General features: G+C 40.4%; 9 non-coding genes and 5 pseudogenes across 9 annotated transcripts; 5 read left to right on the forward strand and 9 right to left on the reverse strand.

Moving 5' to 3' along the window:
- Positions 1-1,490: 1,490 nt before the first annotated feature.
- On the reverse strand, positions 1,491-1,682 carry LOC149938669 (U2 spliceosomal RNA). Its single transcript, XR_016481525.1, has one exon. It is a non-coding gene; the product is annotated as a U2 spliceosomal RNA (small nuclear RNA).
- Positions 1,683-2,837: 1,155 nt separating this feature from the next.
- LOC149938670 (5S ribosomal RNA) lies at positions 2,838-2,956 on the forward strand. Its single transcript, XR_016482114.1, has one exon. It is a non-coding gene; the product is annotated as a 5S ribosomal RNA (ribosomal RNA).
- Positions 2,957-4,935: 1,979 nt separating this feature from the next.
- LOC149938671 (U2 spliceosomal RNA) lies at positions 4,936-5,114 on the reverse strand (annotated as a pseudogene).
- Positions 5,115-6,808: 1,694 nt separating this feature from the next.
- LOC149938672 (U2 spliceosomal RNA) lies at positions 6,809-6,946 on the reverse strand (annotated as a pseudogene).
- Positions 6,947-8,100: 1,154 nt separating this feature from the next.
- Positions 8,101-8,219, forward strand: LOC149938673 (5S ribosomal RNA). Its single transcript, XR_016482115.1, has one exon. It is a non-coding gene; the product is annotated as a 5S ribosomal RNA (ribosomal RNA).
- A 1,979-nt stretch (positions 8,220-10,198) lies between these two features.
- Positions 10,199-10,390, reverse strand: LOC149938674 (U2 spliceosomal RNA). Its single transcript, XR_016481526.1, has one exon. It is a non-coding gene; the product is annotated as a U2 spliceosomal RNA (small nuclear RNA).
- A 1,152-nt stretch (positions 10,391-11,542) lies between these two features.
- Positions 11,543-11,661, forward strand: LOC149938675 (5S ribosomal RNA). The gene has a single exon (XR_016482116.1). It is a non-coding gene; the product is annotated as a 5S ribosomal RNA (ribosomal RNA).
- A 1,979-nt stretch (positions 11,662-13,640) lies between these two features.
- On the reverse strand, positions 13,641-13,832 carry LOC149938676 (U2 spliceosomal RNA). The gene has a single exon (XR_016481527.1). It is a non-coding gene; the product is annotated as a U2 spliceosomal RNA (small nuclear RNA).
- Positions 13,833-14,983: 1,151 nt separating this feature from the next.
- Positions 14,984-15,102, forward strand: LOC149938677 (5S ribosomal RNA). The gene has a single exon (XR_016482117.1). It is a non-coding gene; the product is annotated as a 5S ribosomal RNA (ribosomal RNA).
- Positions 15,103-17,085: 1,983 nt separating this feature from the next.
- On the reverse strand, positions 17,086-17,274 carry LOC149938678 (U2 spliceosomal RNA). The gene has a single exon (XR_016481651.1). It is a non-coding gene; the product is annotated as a U2 spliceosomal RNA (small nuclear RNA).
- Positions 17,275-18,794: 1,520 nt separating this feature from the next.
- Positions 18,795-18,897, reverse strand: LOC149938679 (U2 spliceosomal RNA; annotated as a pseudogene).
- A 1,151-nt stretch (positions 18,898-20,048) lies between these two features.
- On the forward strand, positions 20,049-20,167 carry LOC149938680 (5S ribosomal RNA). Its single transcript, XR_016482119.1, has one exon. It is a non-coding gene; the product is annotated as a 5S ribosomal RNA (ribosomal RNA).
- Positions 20,168-22,150: 1,983 nt separating this feature from the next.
- Positions 22,151-22,328, reverse strand: LOC149938681 (U2 spliceosomal RNA; annotated as a pseudogene).
- Positions 22,329-23,828: 1,500 nt separating this feature from the next.
- On the reverse strand, positions 23,829-23,910 carry LOC149938682 (U2 spliceosomal RNA; annotated as a pseudogene).
- Between the last annotated feature and the right edge of the window lie 518 nt (positions 23,911-24,428).

The following is a 24,428-nucleotide window of genomic DNA, read 5'->3' on the forward strand; positions in this document are numbered from 1 at the left end:
ATGAAGTCCAAAGTTAAAATTTTATTAACAAATTCTAATTGTGAAATATATTTTTTGTTCTAAATTTTAATCTTAAATGTAATTTAAATAGTTGAATCTAAAAAAGGACTTTTGGAAAATGTTTTATAGAAGGTTTTATCATGGGACAGCCGCATGGATTAGGGGAGTAACCCAAAAATACAAAATATCAAAACAAACCACGAAATTAAATAATAAAACGGAGACAGAGATATATTTTTTAAACAAAATAATATAGCTAACTTTTATCTATTAATTGTTTTAGGTGATGTAGTTTATGTAAAATATAAAAATGAACCTTGGCACAATATAAATTTAATGTCATGTTTTATTGATACTTAGAAAAAGTAACAAACATTTCAAAAGTCAGATCTTTGAGATCATTATTAAAAAAATATAACATTTTAAATCCGAACTCCTCTATAAATATTAAAATTATAAATTCCTAATCTACTTTAACAAAAGATATATCATATTAAGTTTAATACTATTAATGTTAGGAATAATCATGACTTTGAGATAAATAGAACAAAAATGTTTAATTCCAAATATAGTTAATTATAGAGCAATATATAATAAATGATTTTGTACTTACCAAAAATAAGCCTTGCCACTTTATATCTTGGTAATGTAGCTGCCGCGGGCGGCGGGCCCCCGGCGGCGACTCACTGTCCACGGAAGACGGGAAGAGAGAAAAAATGGAGAGGGGCTTATTTCGTGTTTTCTCTTTACGCGGAACATCTTGGCTGGAACCCAATGACCTAAAAATGAGGGGCGCGCTGTCTCTACCCACCATACCGAAACCCGCGAATTTACGTTATGAAAACCGGTTCCTTCAGCCAACCACTTAGAACATGCACGATTTACGAACCTTGGGTTACGAATAAAACCACAGGAATAACACAGAACAACCTCTTTTCGCGCCTTTATTTTACCCCTCTTACTTGCCTCCCGCTCGTCGGCCATTGCCTCTGCCCTAAACGGGGAGTCTAGCATCCACTCCTTGGGTATCCATAATGGAGGAGAGGACTGAAAGGGGGAAAACCAAGCATGGACGCGCCCAGGAAAATACCAAGGAGGATAGGAAGGGAGGCGAAGTAGGAGGGATGAACGCGGCAGCATCCTTGTAAGAAGCTTAGCGGCGGGAAAATTTCGGAAAAATGGCGGCTAGACGTAGCGTAGCTGCCGCAATCTTGCCGCCATTCATCCCTCCTACTTCGCCTCCCTTCCTATCCTCCGTGAAAATACCGCGAAAAAGAGTGTATAACTAGGTAAAAGAAAATTCAAAAACTGGAATCTTTCCGATTCTTCATTATTAACTATTCGACAATAAGGATTTTACCACTTATGACGTCAGAGGGGCAATATATTATAATAAAGAAATATATATAAAGACAGCCAAATAACATTTCCCGGAAATACTGTGTTGCGCAGTGCGCCATTATAAGAGCGTTTGATTTTTGATTTCAAGAGAGAAGTGGGCCGATCCCGGATTTACTGCAATACCAGGCCGACCCGTGGCGGAGGTGGAGCAAGCTCCGACCACTCCGCCGCCGTCCAAAAATAAGTTTAATATCTTGGGCCCCGATGGGACCCGTATCAGATATTAAGCTGATAAGAACAGATACTACACTTTGATCTTAGCCAAAAGGCCGAGAAGCGATAACCCGCTAGGAGCCGTCACTGTTTAACAAAGTAAAAAGAGAGAATTCGAGCATTTCAAATATTTCATAATTACGTCACCGAATGTTGGTCCTGGTGGGAGATGACAACGTTTGTAGCCATCGCGCGAACAAAGGAGAAGACGATATCTTGAATCCGTGAAATAGAGGTACACCGCCAGGCCCGGACTGGCACTTTTGGGGTCATCGGCTAGAGACAGTAGAGTGGGCCACTTTACCGGGCCGTATGGAAAAAAAATCTAAATGGTGGTTTATAGGACCATAAATAACGTATTAAGTGTACTAGATTCTACGTGAAACGTCAAACGCGTTTAAATGACCATTTAGGAAAAATTTATTATAAGCGAATAGAGCGTTCTATAAAAGTGGACCATAACCGGTCACTTTTCATACAGACTATAGAGCTGGTTCAGCAGGACTAACAACTTTTGTTATTCTTTGGTTTAAGAGAATTCGGCTTATGTCCTGTCTTTATATGAATATTTTAGAGACGTACCTTTTAGGAGTTGTAGGAGGCACCCTAGGTGTTGAAGTATGTTTGGGGTTAAGGATATTTTCATGATCTAAGTTTCATCTTAAACACGTGGATTTGGGACTAGTATTTTCTAGAATTTTTCTTATTTGCCATCATACATTTATTACAAAAATCATTTAAAATAAGAAAAAAGGCGCGGAAAGCAAAGCCGGAAATATGTGAAGCCTAGGCTAGCAACTACGCTACTAATAAAAATTGACTGCTCTCAATTTCTTACGGGTTTGCCAGATAAATATATTTCTCTAAGACGAAAAACCGGCCAAACCTTCACCTCCTCCGAACTCCAAAGGGGGAAAGCACACCACACCAATTTTATAGATTCGTAAACGCGCCTTCCCAATCGACCGCCATCACCTTACAGTCTACGGGGAGGGTGATGAAAAAACTGGTTTGGGGGGGGGGGGGGGGGGATGAAATTTCTGCGGTAAAGGGCTTGCTCGTTGGTTGTCTGTACGATAATATCGGCGCCCAGTAAACGTTTCTAAAAAGAGTGTATAGAACGTTCTATTGGAGCCGCATGCAGCCGGTGGCCCTCGGCGATCACCAACCTACCAGGACCTGGCTAGTCGCGGCTTGTCCACCGCTATCAATTACACTCTAGCGGCAACGGCCATATCACGCTGAATACACCGGTTCTCGTCTGATCACCGAAGTTAAGCAGCGTCGAGCGCGGTCAGTACTTGGGAGGGAGACCACCTGGGAACACCGCGTGCCGTTGGCTACTCATTTATTTTCGCGGGATGGGATTTGCGTCTTTTAACAGGAAAATACCTTCATCCTATCATTTTGACGCTGCTTTTTTATGCAATTAAAAGTTCGCCCAGACGATAATATTATTTCGGTCAACTCTTGGCCTTTTTTTAACAACTGGCAGCATCTTTCCGTGAATAAAATACATGTTAGTATCAAAATTGAACAAAATAAAATGGCGAGAAAATTGGTTTTCATTTTATTCTACTTAAGGCTTGTACTTAAAATAGTACTAACTTACTTACTTACTTACTTACTTACTTACTTACTTACTTACTAACTAACTAACTAACTAACTAACTAACTAACTAACTAACTAACTAACTAATTAACTAACTAACTAACTAACTAACTAATTAACTAACTAACTAACTAACTAACTAACTAACTAACGTTTATCTCTAAACAAAAACATTTCCGCGGTAAAATCCACTCTGAAATGGCCTTTTCTGGTTTTGGAATGAAGTCCAAAGTTAAAATTTTATTAACAAATTCTAATTGTGAAATATATTTTTTGTTCTAAATTTTAATCTTAAATGTAATTTAAATAGTTGAATCTAAAAAAGGACTTTTGGAAAATGTTTTATAGAAGGTTTTATCATGGGACAGCCGCATGGATTAGGGGAGTAACCCAAAAATACAAAATATCAAAACAAACCACGAAATTAAATAATAAAACGGAGACAGAGATATATTTTTTAAACAAAATAATATAGCTAACTTTTATCTATTAATTGTTTTAGGTGATGTAGTTTATGTAAAATATAAAAATGAACCTTGGCACAATATAAATTTAATGTCATGTTTTATTGATACTTAGAAAAAGTAACAAACATTTCAAAAGTCAGATCTTTGAGATCATTATTAAAAAAATATAACATTTTAAATCCGAACTCCTCTATAAATATTAAAATTATAAATTCCTAATCTACTTTAACAAAAGATATATCATATTAAGTTTAATACTATTAATGTTAGGAATAATCATGACTTTGAGATAAATAGAACAAAAATGTTTAATTCCAAATATAGTTAATTATAGAGCAATATATAATAAATGATTTTGTACTTACCAAAAATAAGCCTTGCCACTTTATATCTTGGTAATGTAGCTGCCGCGGGCGGCGGGCCCCCGGCGGCGACTCACTGTCCACGGAAGACGGGAAGAGAGAAAAAATGGAGAGGGGCTTATTTCGTGTTTTCTCTTTACGCGGAACATCTTGGCTGGAACCCAATGACCTAAAAATGAGGGGCGCGCTGTCTCTACCCACCATACCGAAACCCGCGAATTTACGTTATGAAAACCGGTTCCTTCAGCCAACCACTTAGAACATGCACGATTTACGAACCTTGGGTTACGAATAAAACCACAGGAATAACACAGAACAACCTCTTTTCGCGCCTTTATTTTACCCCTCTTACTTGCCTCCCGCTCGTCGGCCATTGCCTCTGCCCTAAACGGGGAGTCTAGCATCCACTCCTTGGGTATCCATAATGGAGGAGAGGACTGAAAGGGGGAAAACCAAGCATGGACGCGCCCAGGAAAATACCAAGGAGGATAGGAAGGGAGGCGAAGTAGGAGGGATGAACGCGGCAGCATCCTTGTAAGAAGCTTAGCGGCGGGAAAATTTCGGAAAAATGGCGGCTAGACGTAGCGTAGCTGCCGCAATCTTGCCGCCATTCATCCCTCCTACTTCGCCTCCCTTCCTATCCTCCGTGAAAATACCGCGAAAAAGAGTGTATAACTAGGTAAAAGAAAATTCAAAAACTGGAATCTTTCCGATTCTTCATTATTAACTATTCGACAATAAGGATTTTACCACTTATGACGTCAGAGGGGCAATATATTATAATAAAGAAATATATATAAAGACAGCCAAATAACATTTCCCGGAAATACTGTGTTGCGCAGTGCGCCATTATAAGAGCGTTTGATTTTTGATTTCAAGAGAGAAGTGGGCCGATCCCGGATTTACTGCAATACCAGGCCGACCCGTGGCGGAGGTGGAGCAAGCTCCGACCACTCCGCCGCCGTCCAAAAATAAGTTTAATATCTTGGGCCCCGATGGGACCCGTATCAGATATTAAGCTGATAAGAACAGATACTGAATTTGTTTATTTGAAATTCTTGTCATGGTTACATATGCTCGCGTTATTAATTTTTTAATTTAGCGCGAACATTTGTCAAAAAAATAATAATGTCTTAATCTTTTGTTTCTTTTCAGGTTTGGATCTTTACAATGCATCAAGGTGAGTATATTTCTTTTTTCCATTTTTTTTCTTTAACTTCAAATTTAATTAAGTAGCTTTTAATAAGTAATGAATAACTTTTCATAATCTACGAAGGGGCATTAAGGCGGAGAAAGTACAATAACATTTAAGGCTAAAAACAATTTAAGAAAAACCGAACACACGGAATTTTGTTAAAACTAAAATTATACTTTTAACATGATAAAAACAGTTAAGGCTTGTAAAAATATTTGCATATATTTACAACATGTGGATACGAAAAAGATATAATTAAAAACATAATTACACAATTAGCGTAAGACCTATTTTTTCCCTTTCTTGGGATCTTTTTCACTAGGAGGACTATGCTGTCGTTTGGAACGCAGATGGAGTTGATTTTTTGCCTTTCCCAATGCTTTTTCGCACCACGCCAGGACCTTAGGTTCCGTGTTATTTAATTCGCTGACTTTACGACAGAAATCCTCTAGTTCGTCTTTCGTTAGGGTTCCGAAGTTCCAATGTCGTTCATTAATTGGTATCTCTTTAGGCTCCTTTGGAACAGTTTCTTGCGGGCAGTGGACTTGCTTTTGGGGTGACTTGACAGCATTGGCGTAGCCTTTGACTATAGTGGAAGATTCAGGTTTCTCGGGGGATGGCTCTGGCGTTGCAAGCGACCAACCCTCTTTCGAACCCTGAAAGTCTCTTGGTGGGGGGGTTACTCCATTCTCTTCTCGTGATGGTGAGGTTTCAGCCATCGTTTCGTCATGGGTGCTCGCTTCTTCGACATCCTCGACTGGAATCGGCATTCCGCTCCCAACGTTCTCTGGTTCGTTAGAGGACGGGTTCTGGTCAGTGGCGGTATCTGGAGATGGTCGAGCCTTGTTTTTCTTTTTCGGGCAATCCCGAACCTGATGACTGTCCTTGCGGCAGTAGAAGCACATACGCTGGACGCCTTGGTACATGATTTGGATACGATGTCCACTGATGGTCATCAGGTTCGGGATTGGACTCTTCACCTTGACTTCCAGACGCCGATTCCCATTGCGAACGTCTTTAAGTGGGCCTTTCTGGAACGTTTCCCACGTTTCAGAAAGAACTTCGCAATAATTCCTAAGGGCGGATTTCAAAAACGAAAGCTCCCACCAGCTTGGAGCATCTTTAATTGTAATATAAGACTTTGGGTCTGCAACCCCCACGATATTCAAATGTTTCTCGCCGACGATGATTCCAGCATCAACAGCTTTCTGGTAACTGACATGATTGTTGAACGTTATCTGAGCTTCAGTTTTTCCAAGCATCTGGAAAACCGTGATGCTCTTGGGGCCAATGCAGTCGAAAAGAGCAATAGCCAAATCTTCTACATTGACCCCGTCGAACTTGATTTTTGCAGTTGCCTTCTTCGAGGTTGAAGGTAAGGACTGCGAAACGGACGGCAAAGACTGCACGGCAGGCATGGCAACTCTGGTGGTGACCGCCGAAGCGGAGACCGGGACTCAGGAACCGCTGAGGAGAGGCAGACGGCAACTGGAAGGCAGGAACAGTAACTGGAACTGGTGCTGGACTGGCAACAGGATCGGCAACTTCTGGCGAGGCAGCGTGGCAGGCAAAACGAGCAGGAACACTCGCCTTTAAGGCGTAGAAAACACTTCTCGCCCCCCGACTAAGATCTCCGTATAGCACTATTGAAAACAGATACTACACTTTGATCTTAGCCAAAAGGCCGAGAAGCGATAACCCGCTAGGAGCCGTCACTGTTTAACAAAGTAAAAAGAGAGAATTCGAGCATTTCAAATATTTCATAATTACGTCACCGAATGTTGGTCCTGGTGGGAGATGACAACGTTTGTAGCCATCGCGCGAACAAAGGAGAAGACGATATCTTGAATCCGTGAAATAGAGGTACACCGCCAGGCCCGGACTGGCACTTTTGGGGTCATCGGCTAGAGACAGTAGAGTGGGCCACTTTACCGGGCCGTATGGAAAAAAAATCTAAATGGTGGTTTATAGGACCATAAATAACGTATTAAGTGTACTAGATTCTACGTGAAACGTCAAACGCGTTTAAATGACCATTTAGGAAAAATTTATTATAAGCGAATAGAGCGTTCTATAAAAGTGGACCATAACCGGTCACTTTTCATACAGACTATAGAGCTGGTTCAGCAGGACTAACAACTTTTGTTATTCTTTGGTTTAAGAGAATTCGGCTTATGTCCTGTCTTTATATGAATATTTTAGAGACGTACCTTTTAGGAGTTGTAGGAGGCACCCTAGGTGTTGAAGTATGTTTGGGGTTAAGGATATTTTCATGATCTAAGTTTCATCTTAAACACGTGGATTTGGGACTAGTATTTTCTAGAATTTTTCTTATTTGCCATCATACATTTATTACAAAAATCATTTAAAATAAGAAAAAAGGCGCGGAAAGCAAAGCCGGAAATATGTGAAGCCTAGGCTAGCAACTACGCTACTAATAAAAATTGACTGCTCTCAATTTCTTACGGGTTTGCCAGATAAATATATTTCTCTAAGACGAAAAACCGGCCAAACCTTCACCTCCTCCGAACTCCAAAGGGGGAAAGCACACCACACCAATTTTATAGATTCGTAAACGCGCCTTCCCAATCGACCGCCATCACCTTACAGTCTACGGGGAGGGTGATGAAAAAACTGGTTTGGGGGGGGGGGGGGGGGATGAAATTTCTGCGGTAAAGGGCTTGCTCGTTGGTTGTCTGTACGATAATATCGGCGCCCAGTAAACGTTTCTAAAAAGAGTGTATAGAACGTTCTATTGGAGCCGCATGCAGCCGGTGGCCCTCGGCGATCACCAACCTACCAGGACCTGGCTAGTCGCGGCTTGTCCACCGCTATCAATTACACTCTAGCGGCAACGGCCATATCACGCTGAATACACCGGTTCTCGTCTGATCACCGAAGTTAAGCAGCGTCGAGCGCGGTCAGTACTTGGGAGGGAGACCACCTGGGAACACCGCGTGCCGTTGGCTACTCATTTATTTTCGCGGGATGGGATTTGCGTCTTTTAACAGGAAAATACCTTCATCCTATCATTTTGACGCTGCTTTTTTATGCAATTAAAAGTTCGCCCAGACGATAATATTATTTCGGTCAACTCTTGGCCTTTTTTTAACAACTGGCAGCATCTTTCCGTGAATAAAATACATGTTAGTATCAAAATTGAACAAAATAAAATGGCGAGAAAATTGGTTTTCATTTTATTCTACTTAAGGCTTGTACTTAAAATAGTACTAACTTACTTACTTACTTACTTACTTACTTACTTACTTACTTACTAACTAACTAACTAACTAACTAACTAACTAACTAACTAACTAACTAACTAATTAACTAACTAACTAACTAACTAACTAATTAACTAACTAACTAACTAACTAACTAACTAACTAACGTTTATCTCTAAACAAAAACATTTCCGCGGTAAAATCCACTCTGAAATGGCCTTTTCTGGTTTTGGAATGAAGTCCAAAGTTAAAATTTTATTAACAAATTCTAATTGTGAAATATATTTTTTGTTCTAAATTTTAATCTTAAATGTAATTTAAATAGTTGAATCTAAAAAAGGACTTTTGGAAAATGTTTTATAGAAGGTTTTATCATGGGACAGCCGCATGGATTAGGGGAGTAACCCAAAAATACAAAATATCAAAACAAACCACGAAATTAAATAATAAAACGGAGACAGAGATATATTTTTTAAACAAAATAATATAGCTAACTTTTATCTATTAATTGTTTTAGGTGATGTAGTTTATGTAAAATATAAAAATGAACCTTGGCACAATATAAATTTAATGTCATGTTTTATTGATACTTAGAAAAAGTAACAAACATTTCAAAAGTCAGATCTTTGAGATCATTATTAAAAAAATATAACATTTTAAATCCGAACTCCTCTATAAATATTAAAATTATAAATTCCTAATCTACTTTAACAAAAGATATATCATATTAAGTTTAATACTATTAATGTTAGGAATAATCATGACTTTGAGATAAATAGAACAAAAATGTTTAATTCCAAATATAGTTAATTATAGAGCAATATATAATAAATGATTTTGTACTTACCAAAAATAAGCCTTGCCACTTTATATCTTGGTAATGTAGCTGCCGCGGGCGGCGGGCCCCCGGCGGCGACTCACTGTCCACGGAAGACGGGAAGAGAGAAAAAATGGAGAGGGGCTTATTTCGTGTTTTCTCTTTACGCGGAACATCTTGGCTGGAACCCAATGACCTAAAAATGAGGGGCGCGCTGTCTCTACCCACCATACCGAAACCCGCGAATTTACGTTATGAAAACCGGTTCCTTCAGCCAACCACTTAGAACATGCACGATTTACGAACCTTGGGTTACGAATAAAACCACAGGAATAACACAGAACAACCTCTTTTCGCGCCTTTATTTTACCCCTCTTACTTGCCTCCCGCTCGTCGGCCATTGCCTCTGCCCTAAACGGGGAGTCTAGCATCCACTCCTTGGGTATCCATAATGGAGGAGAGGACTGAAAGGGGGAAAACCAAGCATGGACGCGCCCAGGAAAATACCAAGGAGGATAGGAAGGGAGGCGAAGTAGGAGGGATGAACGCGGCAGCATCCTTGTAAGAAGCTTAGCGGCGGGAAAATTTCGGAAAAATGGCGGCTAGACGTAGCGTAGCTGCCGCAATCTTGCCGCCATTCATCCCTCCTACTTCGCCTCCCTTCCTATCCTCCGTGAAAATACCGCGAAAAAGAGTGTATAACTAGGTAAAAGAAAATTCAAAAACTGGAATCTTTCCGATTCTTCATTATTAACTATTCGACAATAAGGATTTTACCACTTATGACGTCAGAGGGGCAATATATTATAATAAAGAAATATATATAAAGACAGCCAAATAACATTTCCCGGAAATACTGTGTTGCGCAGTGCGCCATTATAAGAGCGTTTGATTTTTGATTTCAAGAGAGAAGTGGGCCGATCCCGGATTTACTGCAATACCAGGCCGACCCGTGGCGGAGGTGGAGCAAGCTCCGACCACTCCGCCGCCGTCCAAAAATAAGTTTAATATCTTGGGCCCCGATGGGACCCGTATCAGATATTAAGCTGATAAGAACAGATACTACACTTTGATCTTAGCCAAAAGGCCGAGAAGCGATAACCCGCTAGGAGCCGTCACTGTTTAACAAAGTAAAAAGAGAGAATTCGAGCATTTCAAATATTTCATAATTACGTCACCGAATGTTGGTCCTGGTGGGAGATGACAACGTTTGTAGCCATCGCGCGAACAAAGGAGAAGACGATATCTTGAATCCGTGAAATAGAGGTACACCGCCAGGCCCGGACTGGCACTTTTGGGGTCATCGGCTAGAGACAGTAGAGTGGGCCACTTTACCGGGCCGTATGGAAAAAAAATCTAAATGGTGGTTTATAGGACCATAAATAACGTATTAAGTGTACTAGATTCTACGTGAAACGTCAAACGCGTTTAAATGACCATTTAGGAAAAATTTATTATAAGCGAATAGAGCGTTCTATAAAAGTGGACCATAACCGGTCACTTTTCATACAGACTATAGAGCTGGTTCAGCAGGACTAACAACTTTTGTTATTCTTTGGTTTAAGAGAATTCGGCTTATGTCCTGTCTTTATATGAATATTTTAGAGACGTACCTTTTAGGAGTTGTAGGAGGCACCCTAGGTGTTGAAGTATGTTTGGGGTTAAGGATATTTTCATGATCTAAGTTTCATCTTAAACACGTGGATTTGGGACTAGTATTTTCTAGAATTTTTCTTATTTGCCATCATACATTTATTACAAAAATCATTTAAAATAAGAAAAAAGGCGCGGAAAGCAAAGCCGGAAATATGTGAAGCCTAGGCTAGCAACTACGCTACTAATAAAAATTGACTGCTCTCAATTTCTTACGGGTTTGCCAGATAAATATATTTCTCTAAGACGAAAAACCGGCCAAACCTTCACCTCCTCCGAACTCCAAAGGGGGAAAGCACACCACACCAATTTTATAGATTCGTAAACGCGCCTTCCCAATCGACCGCCATCACCTTACAGTCTACGGGGAGGGTGATGAAAAAACTGGTTTGGGGGGGGGGGGGGGATGAAATTTCTGCGGTAAAGGGCTTGCTCGTTGGTTGTCTGTACGATAATATCGGCGCCCAGTAAACGTTTCTAAAAAGAGTGTATAGAACGTTCTATTGGAGCCGCATGCAGCCGGTGGCCCTCGGCGATCACCAACCTACCAGGACCTGGCTAGTCGCGGCTTGTCCACCGCTATCAATTACACTCTAGCGGCAACGGCCATATCACGCTGAATACACCGGTTCTCGTCTGATCACCGAAGTTAAGCAGCGTCGAGCGCGGTCAGTACTTGGGAGGGAGACCACCTGGGAACACCGCGTGCCGTTGGCTACTCATTTATTTTCGCGGGATGGGATTTGCGTCTTTTAACAGGAAAATACCTTCATCCTATCATTTTGACGCTGCTTTTTTATGCAATTAAAAGTTCGCCCAGACGATAATATTATTTCGGTCAACTCTTGGCCTTTTTTTAACAACTGGCAGCATCTTTCCGTGAATAAAATACATGTTAGTATCAAAATTGAACAAAATAAAATGGCGAGAAAATTGGTTTTCATTTTATTCTACTTAAGGCTTGTACTTAAAATAGTACTAACTTACTTACTTACTTACTTACTTACTTACTTACTTACTTACTAACTAACTAACTAACTAACTAACTAACTAACTAACTAACTAACTAACTAATTAACTAACTAACTAACTAACTAACTAATTAACTAACTAACTAACTAACTAACTAACTAACTAACGTTTATCTCTAAACAAAAACATTTCCGCGGTAAAATCCACTCTGAAATGGCCTTTTCTGGTTTTGGAATGAAGTCCAAAGTTAAAATTTTATTAACAAATTCTAATTGTGAAATATATTTTTTGTTCTAAATTTTAATCTTAAATGTAATTTAAATAGTTGAATCTAAAAAAGGACTTTTGGAAAATGTTTTATAGAAGGTTTTATCATGGGACAGCCGCATGGATTAGGGGAGTAACCCAAAAATACAAAATATCAAAACAAACCACGAAATTAAATAATAAAACGGAGACAGAGATATATTTTTTAAACAAAATAATATAGCTAACTTTTATCTATTAATTGTTTTAGGTGATGTAGTTTATGTAAAATATAAAAATGAACCTTGGCACAATATAAATTTAATGTCATGTTTTATTGATACTTAGAAAAAGTAACAAACATTTCAAAAGTCAGATCTTTGAGATCATTATTAAAAAAATATAACATTTTAAATCCGAACTCCTCTATAAATATTAAAATTATAAATTCCTAATCTACTTTAACAAAAGATATATCATATTAAGTTTAATACTATTAATGTTAGGAATAATCATGACTTTGAGATAAATAGAACAAAAATGTTTAATTCCAAATATAGTTAATTATAGAGCAATATATAATAAATGATTTTGTACTTACCAAAAATAAGCCTTGCCACTTTATATCTTGGTAATGTAGCTGCCGCGGGCGGCGGGCCCCCGGCGGCGACTCACTGTCCACGGAAGACGGGAAGAGAGAAAAAATGGAGAGGGGCTTATTTCGTGTTTTCTCTTTACGCGGAACATCTTGGCTGGAACCCAATGACCTAAAAATGAGGGGCGCGCTGTCTCTACCCACCATACCGAAACCCGCGAATTTACGTTATGAAAACCGGTTCCTTCAGCCAACCACTTAGAACATGCACGATTTACGAACCTTGGGTTACGAATAAAACCACAGGAATAACACAGAACAACCTCTTTTCGCGCCTTTATTTTACCCCTCTTACTTGCCTCCCGCTCGTCGGCCATTGCCTCTGCCCTAAACGGGGAGTCTAGCATCCACTCCTTGGGTATCCATAATGGAGGAGAGGACTGAAAGGGGGAAAACCAAGCATGGACGCGCCCAGGAAAATACCAAGGAGGATAGGAAGGGAGGCGAAGTAGGAGGGATGAACGCGGCAGCATCCTTGTAAGAAGCTTAGCGGCGGGAAAATTTCGGAAAAATGGCGGCTAGACGTAGCGTAGCTGCCGCAATCTTGCCGCCATTCATCCCTCCTACTTCGCCTCCCTTCCTATCCTCCGTGAAAATACCGCGAAAAAGAGTGTATAACTAGGTAAAAGAAAATTCAAAAACTGGAATCTTTCCGATTCTTCATTATTAACTATTCGACAATAAGGATTTTACCACTTATGACGTCAGAGGGGCAATATATTATAATAAAGAAATATATATAAAGACAGCCAAATAACATTTCCCGGAAATACTGTGTTGCGCAGTGCGCCATTATAAGAGCGTTTGATTTTTGATTTCAAGAGAGAAGTGGGCCGATCCCGGATTTACTGCAATACCAGGCCGACCCGTGGCGGAGGTGGAGCAAGCTCCGACCACTCCGCCGCCGTCCAAAAATAAGTTTAATATCTTGGGCCCCGATGGGACCCGTATCAGATATTAAGCTGATAAGAACAGATACTACACTTTGATCTTAGCCAAAAGGCCGAGAAGCGATAACCCGCTAGGAGCCGTCACTGTTTAACAAAGTAAAAAGAGAGAATTCGAGCATTTCAAATATTTCATAATTACGTCACCGAATGTTGGTCCTGGTGGGAGATGACAACGTTTGTAGCCATCGCGCGAACAAAGGAGAAGACGATATCTTGAATCCGTGAAATAGAGGTACACCGCCAGGCCCGGACTGGCACTTTTGGGGTCATCGGCTAGAGACAGTAGAGTGGGCCACTTTACCGGGCCGTATGGAAAAAAAATCTAAATGGTGGTTTATAGGACCATAAATAACGTATTAAGTGTACTAGATTCTACGTGAAACGTCAAACGCGTTTAAATGACCATTTAGGAAAAATTTATTATAAGCGAATAGAGCGTTCTATAAAAGTGGACCATAACCGGTCACTTTTCATACAGACTATAGAGCTGGTTCAGCAGGACTAACAACTTTTGTTATTCTTTGGTTTAAGAGAATTCGGCTTATGTCCTGTCTTTATATGAATATTTTAGAGACGTACCTTTTAGGAGTTGTAGGAGGCACCCTAGGTGTTGAAGTATGTTTGGGGTTAAGGATATTTTCATGATCTAAGTTTCATCTTAAACACGTGGATTTGGGACTAGTATTTTCTAGAATTTTTCTTATTTGCCATCATACATTTATTACAAAAATCATTTAAAATAAGAAAAAAGGCGCGGAAAGCAAAGCCGGAAATATGTGAAGCCTAGGCTAGCAACTACGCTACTAATAAAAATTGACTGCTCTCAATTTCTTACGGGTTTGCCAGATAAATATATTTCTCTAAGACGAAAAACCGGCCAAACCTTCACCTCCTCCGAACTCCAAAGGGGGAAAGCACACCACACCAATTTTATAGATTCGTAAACGCGCCTTCCCAATCGACCGCCATCACCTTACAGTCTACGGGGAGGGTGATGAAAAAACTGGTTTGGGGGGGGGGGGGGATGAAATTTCTGCGGTAAAGGGCTTGCTCGTTGGTTGTCTGTACGATAATATCGGCGCCCAGTAAACGTTTCTAAAAAGAGTGTATAGAACGTTCTATTGGAGCCGCATGCAGCCGGTGGCCCTCGGCGATCACCAACCTACCAGGACCTGGCTAGTCGCGGCTTGTCCACCGCTATCAATTACACTCTAGCGGCAACGGCCATATCACGCTGAATACACCGGTTCTCGTCTGATCACCGAAGTTAAGCAGCGTCGAGCGCGGTCAGTACTTGGGAGGGAGACCACCTGGGAACACCGCGTGCCGTTGGCTACTCATTTATTTTCGCGGGATGGGATTTGCGTCTTTTAACAGGAAAATACCTTCATCCTATCATTTTGACGCTGCTTTTTTATGCAATTAAAAGTTCGCCCAGACGATAATATTATTTCGGTCAACTCTTGGCCTTTTTTTAACAACTGGCAGCATCTTTCCGTGAATAAAATACATGTTAGTATCAAAATTGAACAAAATAAAATGGCGAGAAAATTGGTTTTCATTTTATTCTACTTAAGGCTTGTACTTAAAATAGTACTAACTTACTTACTTACTTACTTACTTACTTACTTACTTACTTACTTACTAACTAACTAACTAACTAACTAACTAACTAACTAACTAACTAACTAACTAATTAACTAACTAACTAACTAACTAACTAATTAACTAACTAACTAACTAACTAACTAACTAACTAACGTTTATCTCTAAACAAAAACATTTCCGCGGTAAAATCCACTCTGAAATGGCCTTTTCTGGTTTTGGAATGAAGTCCAAAGTTAAAATTTTATTAACAAATTCTAATTGTGAAATATATTTTTTGTTCTAAATTTTAATCTTAAATGTAATTTAAATAGTTGAATCTAAAAAAGGACTTTTGGAAAATGTTTTATAGAAGGTTTTATCATGGGACAGCCGCATGGATTAGGGGAGTAACCCAAAAATACAAAATATCAAAACAAACCACGAAATTAAATAATAAAACGGAGACAGAGATATATTTTTTAAACAAAATAATATAGCTAACTTTTATCTATTAATTGTTTTAGGTGATGTAGTTTATGTAAAATATAAAAATGAACCTTGGCACAATATAAATTTAATGTCATGTTTTATTGATACTTAGAAAAAGTAACAAACATTTCAAAAGTCAGATCTTTGAGATCATTATTAAAAAAATATAACATTTTAAATCCGAACTCCTCTATAAATATTAAAATTATAAATTCCTAATCTACTTTAACAAAAGATATATCATATTAAGTTTAATACTATTAATGTTAGGAATAATCATGACTTTGAGATAAATAGAACAAAAATGTTTAATTCCAAATATAGTTAATTATAGAGCAATATATAATAAATGATTTTGTACTTACCAAAAATAAGCCTTGCCACTTTATATCTTGGTAATGTAGCTGCCGCGGGCGGCGGGCCCCCGGCGGCGACTCACTGTCCACGGAAGACGGGAAGAGAGAAAAAATGGAGAGGGGCTTATTTCGTGTTTTCTCTTTACGCGGAACATCTTGGCTGGAACCCAATGACCTAAAAATGAGGGGCGCGCTGTCTCTACCCACCATACCGAAACCCGCGAATTTACGTTATGAAAACCGGTTCCTTCAGCCAACCACTTAGAACATGCACGATTTACGAACCTTGGGTTACGAATAAAACCACAGGAATAACACAGAACAACCTCTTTTCGCGCCTTTATTTTACCCCTCTTACTTGCCTCCCGCTCGTCGGCCATTGCCTCTGCCCTAAACGGGGAGTCTAGCATCCACTCCTTGGGTATCCATAATGGAGGAGAGGACTGAAAGGGGGAAAACCAAGCATGGACGCGCCCAGGAAAATACCAAGGAGGATAGGAAGGGAGGCGAAGTAGGAGGGATGAACGCGGCAGCATCCTTGTAAGAAGCTTAGCGGCGGGAAAATTTCGGAAAAATGGCGGCTAGACGTAGCGTAGCTGCCGCAATCTTGCCGCCATTCATCCCTCCTACTTCGCCTCCCTTCCTATCCTCCGTGAAAATACCGCGAAAAAGAGTGTATAACTAGGTAAAAGAAAATTCAAAAACTGGAATCTTTCCGATTCTTCATTATTAACTATTCGACAATAAGGATTTTACCACTTATGACGTCAGAGGGGCAATATATTATAATAAAGAAATATATATAAAGACAGCCAAATAACATTTCCCGGAAATACTGTGTTGCGCAGTGCGCCATTATAAGAGCGTTTGATTTTTGATTTCAAGAGAGAAGTGGGCCGATCCCGGATTTACTGCAATACCAGGCCGACCCGTGGCGGAGGTGGAGCAAGCTCCGACCACTCCGCCGCCGTCCAAAAATAAGTTTAATATCTTGGGCCCCGATGGGACCCGTATCAGATATTAAGCTGATAAGAACAGATACTGAATTTGTTTATTAAATATCAGTCAAATTTACAAATTTACAGATGTTCGCGTTTAATTAAATTAAATTAGCGCGAACAAAAAGTAAGTTTTCAGGTTTCATTTTTTAGGTAAGGGTTTTTTTCCATCGTCAAGGTAAGTATAAATGGTAAGTATTTTTTCCTTCTTTTTCAGGGATAACGTAAAGTTAAAACCAGATAAAAATTGTAAACAAAAGTAAATGAATATAAAAGAATTTTGCACGTAGTTAAAATTAATAAGTTGCCATAAAAAGATTTAGTATGTTACGTATTCAGTATATAGATCCTTCTCAGGTATGTTTTTGGTGGCGCTGGCGAATGTCTTTTTCTCTTCGTTTTGCGTCTTTCCCTTCTTAGTTGCCTTTCCTGGAGAGTTGAGCATACGTTTTTTTGAAAATTTTTCTTGTTCCTGGTTGGCGAGCGCGAGAAAAACCTGTCTCCTCTCGTCGCTATATTCGTCGGTAGTCCGCAGGTATTCAATGAATCCTTTAAGTTGTGTCTGGGAGTATTTCCTGACGCTTTCCAAATTTTCCGGGCTGATGTAGAGGTCGCTGTTCGGATCCTCGGACTGAGATACCTGGTGGTCGCTTGGTGGTGCTCCTTGTGATGCTGCCGATTCTGCTATGGGCACTTGTTCCGTAGCAGAAGTACTGTTGAGTGACTCCTGGACGCGCTCGGACTGTTCCTTTGGAGACTCTTTCTGACCTTCCTCCTTGGGTTGGTTTTGTTCTGCTTGTTTGTCTCGTTTGAGTTGACATGTCGAGGTGTTATGGCCTTCTTGGTCGCAAAAAAAGCATTTTTTTACGACCCCTGAATAATATACTAATGCCCTGCTACGGCCAAAAAAGAGGACATTAGGAATAGTTTTAGTCATGATGATTTTTACAGAGCGGTCGCCGTTTTTTAATCCTTTAAGTTCGGGGTATTCATCTAGTCGGTGGGCTTTTATGGTTCCGTATTGTCGTAGAGTGGTTAGTATGGCGTCCCACTGAATCCAGGAGGGCAGGTTCTTAATTGTTAGCCAGACACCGTCGTCGTCGATGCTGGTAATTCGGCAGGGTTTGTCATTGATAGTTAGTTCCCCGTAGGAGACGGCTTGCTGGAGGAAGGCCAGAGTGGTAAAGGTAAGTAAATAACATTGTTTACCAACAGGTTGAAGAGTCTCCAAGCACTGTGGTCCGAGTTTTTCGTAAAAGGTCCGAGCGACGTCCAGGAATCCGGCGTCGACTTCGAGCCGGGCAGTCCGTTTTTTTACCTCAGCAGCCATTAAGGCTGTTTAGAGGTCGTCAGTTGAAGGTAAGTCCCAAGGAGGAACGGCGTCCAAAAGTGATGGCAGGAATCAGCCAAGTCAGGATACGTCGTAGTGACCAGGAACAGCAGCGACAGGTAAGTGTCAGCAGGACCAGGACCAGGAACAGCAGCGGAATCAGGAACAGCAGAGGAACCGGAAACAGCAGCGGCAGCTTCAGAAGCAGGAACAGGAACAGGAACGTCAGGATACCGGCAGGTAAGTCAGCATCGCAGGAACTAGCTGTATAGCTGGAGAACTCGCTTATCGGCCTTTCGGCCAAGATTTCAGCGAAATAGCTGGGAACAGATACTACACTTTGATCTTAGCCAAAAGGCCGAGAAGCGATAACCCGCTAGGAGCCGTCACTGTTTAACAAAGTAAAAAGAGAGAATTCGAGCATTTCAAATATTTCATAATTACGTCACCGAATGTTGGTCCTGGTGGGAGATGACAACGTTTGTAGCCATCGCGCGAACAAAGGAGAAGACGATATCTTGAATCCGTGAAATAGAGGTACACCGCCAGGCCCGGACTGGCACTTTTGGGGTCATCGGCTAGAGACAGTAGAGTGGGCCACTTTACCGGGCCGTATGGAAAAAAAATCTAAATGGTGGTTTATAGGACCATAAATAACGTATTAAGTGTACTAGATTCTACGTGAAACGTCAAACGCGTTTAAATGACCATTTAGGAAAAATTTATTATAAGCGAATAGAGCGTTCTATAAAAGTGGACCATAACCGGTCACTTTTCATACAGACTATAGAGCTGGTTCAGCAGGACTAACAACTTTTGTTATTCTTTGGTTTAAGAGAATTCGGCTTATGTCCTGTCTTTATATGAATATTTTAGAGACGTACCTTTTCGGAGTTGTAGGAGGCACCCTAGGTGTTGAAGTATGTTTGGGGTTAAGGATATTTTCATGATCTAAGTTTCATCTTAAACACGTGGATTTGGGACTAGTATTTTCTAGAATTTTTCTTATTTGCCATCATACATTTATTACAAAAATCATTTAAAATAAGAAAAAAGGCGCGGAAAGCAAAGCCGGAAATATGTGAAGCCTAGGCTAGCAACTACGCTACTAATAAAAATTGACTGCTCTCAATTTCTTACGGGTTTGCCAGATAAATATATTTCTCTAAGACGAAAAACCGGCCAAACCTTCACCTCCTCCGAACTCCAAAGGGGGAAAGCACACCACACCAATTTTATAGATTCGTAAACGCGCCTTCCCAATCGACCGCCATCACCTTACAGTCTACGGGGAGGGTGATGAAAAAACTGGTTTGGGGGGGGGGGGGGATGAAATTTCTGCGGTAAAGGGCTTGCTCGTTGGTTGTCTGTACGATAATATCGGCGCCCAGTAAACGTTTCTAAAAAGAGTGTATAGAACGTTCTATTGGAGCCGCATGCAGCCGGTGGCCCTCGGCGATCACCAACCTACCAGGACCTGGCTAGTCGCGGCTTGTCCACCGCTATCAATTACACTCTAGCGGCAACGGCCATATCACGCTGAATACACCGGTTCTCGTCTGATCACCGAAGTTAAGCAGCGTCGAGCGCGGTCAGTACTTGGGAGGGAGACCACCTGGGAACACCGCGTGCCGTTGGCTACTCATTTATTTTCGCGGGATGGGATTTGCGTCTTTTAACAGGAAAATACCTTCATCCTATCATTTTGACGCTGCTTTTTTATGCAATTAAAAGTTCGCCCAGACGATAATATTATTTCGGTCAACTCTTGGCCTTTTTTTAACAACTGGCAGCATCTTTCCGTGAATAAAATACATGTTAGTATCAAAATTGAACAAAATAAAATGGCGAGAAAATTGGTTTTCATTTTATTCTACTTAAGGCTTGTACTTAAAATAGTACTAACTTACTTACTTACTTACTTACTTACTTACTTACTTACTTACTTACTAACTAACTAACTAACTAACTAACTAACTAACTAACTAACTAACTAACTAATTAACTAACTAACTAACTAACTAACTAATTAACTAACTAACTAACTAACTAACTAACTAACTAACGTTTATCTCTAAACAAAAACATTTCCGCGGTAAAATCCACTCTGAAATGGCCTTTTCTGGTTTTGGAATGAAGTCCAAAGTTAAAATTTTATTAACAAATTCTAATTGTGAAATATATTTTTTGTTCTAAATTTTAATCTTAAATGTAATTTAAATAGTTGAATCTAAAAAAGGACTTTTGGAAAATGTTTTATAGAAGGTTTTATCATGGGACAGCCGCATGGATTAGGGGAGTAACCCAAAAATACAAAATATCAAAACAAACCACGAAATTAAATAATAAAACGGAGACAGAGATATATTTTTTAAACAAAATAATATAGCTAACTTTTATCTATTAATTGTTTTAGGTGATGTAGTTTATGTAAAATATAAAAATGAACCTTGGCACAATATAAATTTAATGTCATGTTTTATTGATACTTAGAAAAAGTAACAAACATTTCAAAAGTCAGATCTTTGAGATCATTATTAAAAAAATATAACATTTTAAATCCGAACTCCTCTATAAATATTAAAATTATAAATTCCTAATCTACTTTAACAAAAGATATATCATATTAAGTTTAATACTATTAATGTTAGGAATAATCATGACTTTGAGATAAATAGAACAAAAATGTTTAATTCCAAATATAGTTAATTATAGAGCAATATATAATAAATGATTTTGTACTTACCAAAAATAAGCCTTGCCACTTTATATCTTGGTAATGTAGCTGCCGCGGGCGGCGGGCCCCCGGCGGCGACTCACTGTCCACGGAAGACGGGAAGAGAGAAAAAATGGAGAGGGGCTTATTTCGTGTTTTCTCTTTACGCGGAACATCTTGGCTGGAACCCAATGACCTAAAAATGAGGGGCGCGCTGTCTCTACCCACCATACCGAAACCCGCGAATTTACGTTATGAAAACCGGTTCCTTCAGCCAACCACTTAGAACATGCACGATTTACGAACCTTGGGTTACGAATAAAACCACAGGAATAACACAGAACAACCTCTTTTCGCGCCTTTATTTTACCCCTCTTACTTGCCTCCCGCTCGTCGGCCATTGCCTCTGCCCTAAACGGGGAGTCTAGCATCCACTCCTTGGGTATCCATAATGGAGGAGAGGACTGAAAGGGGGAAAACCAAGCATGGACGCGCCCAGGAAAATACCAAGGAGGATAGGAAGGGAGGCGAAGTAGGAGGGATGAACGCGGCAGCATCCTTGTAAGAAGCTTAGCGGCGGGAAAATTTCGGAAAAATGGCGGCTAGACGTAGCGTAGCTGCCGCAATCTTGCCGCCATTCATCCCTCCTACTTCGCCTCCCTTCCTATCCTCCGTGAAAATACCGCGAAAAAGAGTGTATAACTAGGTAAAAGAAAATTCAAAAACTGGAATCTTTCCGATTCTTCATTATTAACTATTCGACAATAAGGATTTTACCACTTATGACGTCAGAGGGGCAATATATTATAATAAAGAAATATATATAAAGACAGCCAAATAACATTTCCCGGAAATACTGTGTTGCGCAGTGCGCCATTATAAGAGCGTTTGATTTTTGATTTCAAGAGAGAAGTGGGCCGATCCCGGATTTACTGCAATACCAGGCCGACCCGTGGCGGAGGTGGAGCAAGCTCCGACCACTCCGCCGCCGTCCAAAAATAAGTTTAATATCTTGGGCCCCGATGGGACCCGTATCAGATATTAAGCTGATAAGAACAGATACTTTTAATTGTTTATTAAAAGATTGTCGTTTTTTACATTTTTACATTTTTCATTTGTTATATATTTGTTCACGGTTTAATTAATTAAATTAGCGCGAACAATCGTTTAAAAAGGATCATCGTATAAAAGTCGAGTAAAGAACTATGTTAAAAATTTAAAAATTAAATTTAAATCATATTTTTCCTTTTTTAATTTCTTTTTCTGGAGTTCTACTCCGTCGTCTTTTGGGATAGTTTTTCAGGAGGTCAGTTATTCTTACGACGAGGTCTTCTGCTGTCCGGGTTAGGCTAATTGAACGTGTGGGGGCTCTGGCATTGATTTTTTCGAGGAGGGCTTGTAGTTCGTTTTTCTTCAGTCGGTTAAGGCCTGGCACCTCGTTATAGTTCCAGTCTAATGGATCGAATCTTGGTCTGGTTGTGGGGCTGTCATGTTCGTTGGAGTCAGGTTCGCTTTCAGTTTCTGGTTGAGGTTCGTGATGTGGCGGTGATTTCAAAGCGTCGGCGAAGGAACAGATTGTGGCTGGAGGATCTACGGTCTTTGGAGAGGGTGTTGCCAAGTAAAAGCTTTCGTTGGAGGTTCTGGAGTCGTTTGGTTCGGTAAGTATTTCAGGTAAGTATGGTAAGTTTTCTTGTAGGTCTTCTCGGGTGGTGGCACTGGCGGTTTCCTTTCCAACTTGAGGCGATGGTGAGTTTCTTCCATGCTCTGGATTTACAAGTAGCGGGTTTGGGTCTCTCGCTGACTCTGAAGTTTGACGGGCTCTTGACTTCTTTTTCGGACAATCCCGAACCTGATGAGTGTCTTTGTGGCAGAAAAAGCACATTCTTTGGACGCCACGGTAGGTAATTTGGATACGATGCCCATTGATCATCATCAGGTTCGGGATTGGACCCTTAATTTTCACTTGCAGTCGCCGAGTTCCGGTTCGGACGTCTTTCAAAACTCCGTTCTGGTATGTCTCCCAAGTTTCCGTGAGTACTTCGCAGCATGTTCTAAGCGCCTTTTTGAAGATGGCCAACTCCCACCAGCTCGGGGCATCTTTCACGTTGATATACGATATAGGGTCGACTATGCTGATAACATCCAGTGGCTTGTCTCCAACGACGATTCCACTGTCAACGGCTCTCTGGTAGCTGGCTTCATTTCTGAAGGTGATCTGGGCTTCATTCTTGGAGATTATTTGGAAAACGGTAACGTTCTTTGGGCCAACGTGGTTGAACAGAGCAAGTGCTACGTCTTCCACGTCGACACCATCGAACTTCACCTTGACCGAAGCGGCTTTGAGAGCTGAAGCTGACATCAAGACTGGAACAAGGGCTTGTTCCTCCAGTATCTTCGACGTTGCAGCAGTCATGGCAAGACCTTCTGCGGACGATGGCATCAGAGGAGGACTTCTGGAACCGCCGGACAGCGATCCCTTGCGTGGTGGATCCAACACTACGGATTTCAGGAACAGCTAGGCAGGAACAGGATCAGCGACGGACTGGAGCGGTAATACAGGTAAGTATTCTTCCCTTTACAGGTGCGTACGGTTCCCGGCCTTTGGCTTCGAAAAAAGGAGCAAACAGATACTACACTTTGATCTTAGCCAAAAGGCCGAGAAGCGATAACCCGCTAGGAGCCGTCACTGTTTAACAAAGTAAAAAGAGAGAATTCGAGCATTTCAAATATTTCATAATTACGTCACCGAATGTTGGTCCTGGTGGGAGATGACAACGTTTGTAGCCATCGCGCGAACAAAGGAGAAGACGATATCTTGAATCCGTGAAATAGAGGTACACCGCCAGGCCCGGACTGGCACTTTTGGGGTCATCGGCTAGAGACAGTAGAGTGGGCCACTTTACCGGGCCGTATGGAAAAAAAATCTAAATGGTGGTTTATAGGACCATAAATAACGTATTAAGTGTACTAGATTCTACGTGAAACGTCAAACGCGTTTAAATGACCATTTAGGAAAAATTTATTATAAGCGAATAGAGCGTTCTATAAAAGTGGACCATAACCGGTCACTTTTCATACAGACTATAGAGCTGGTTCAGCAGGACTAACAACTTTTGTTATTCTTTGGTTTAAGAGAATTCGGCTTATGTCCTGTCTTTATATGAATATTTTAGAGACGTACCTTT

This window comes from Leiobunum rupestre, chromosome 6, assembly GCF_980474605.1.
Source record: "Leiobunum rupestre chromosome 6, qqLeiRupe1.1.hap1, whole genome shotgun sequence".
Taxonomy (NCBI): Eukaryota; Metazoa; Arthropoda; class Arachnida; order Opiliones; family Sclerosomatidae; genus Leiobunum; species Leiobunum rupestre.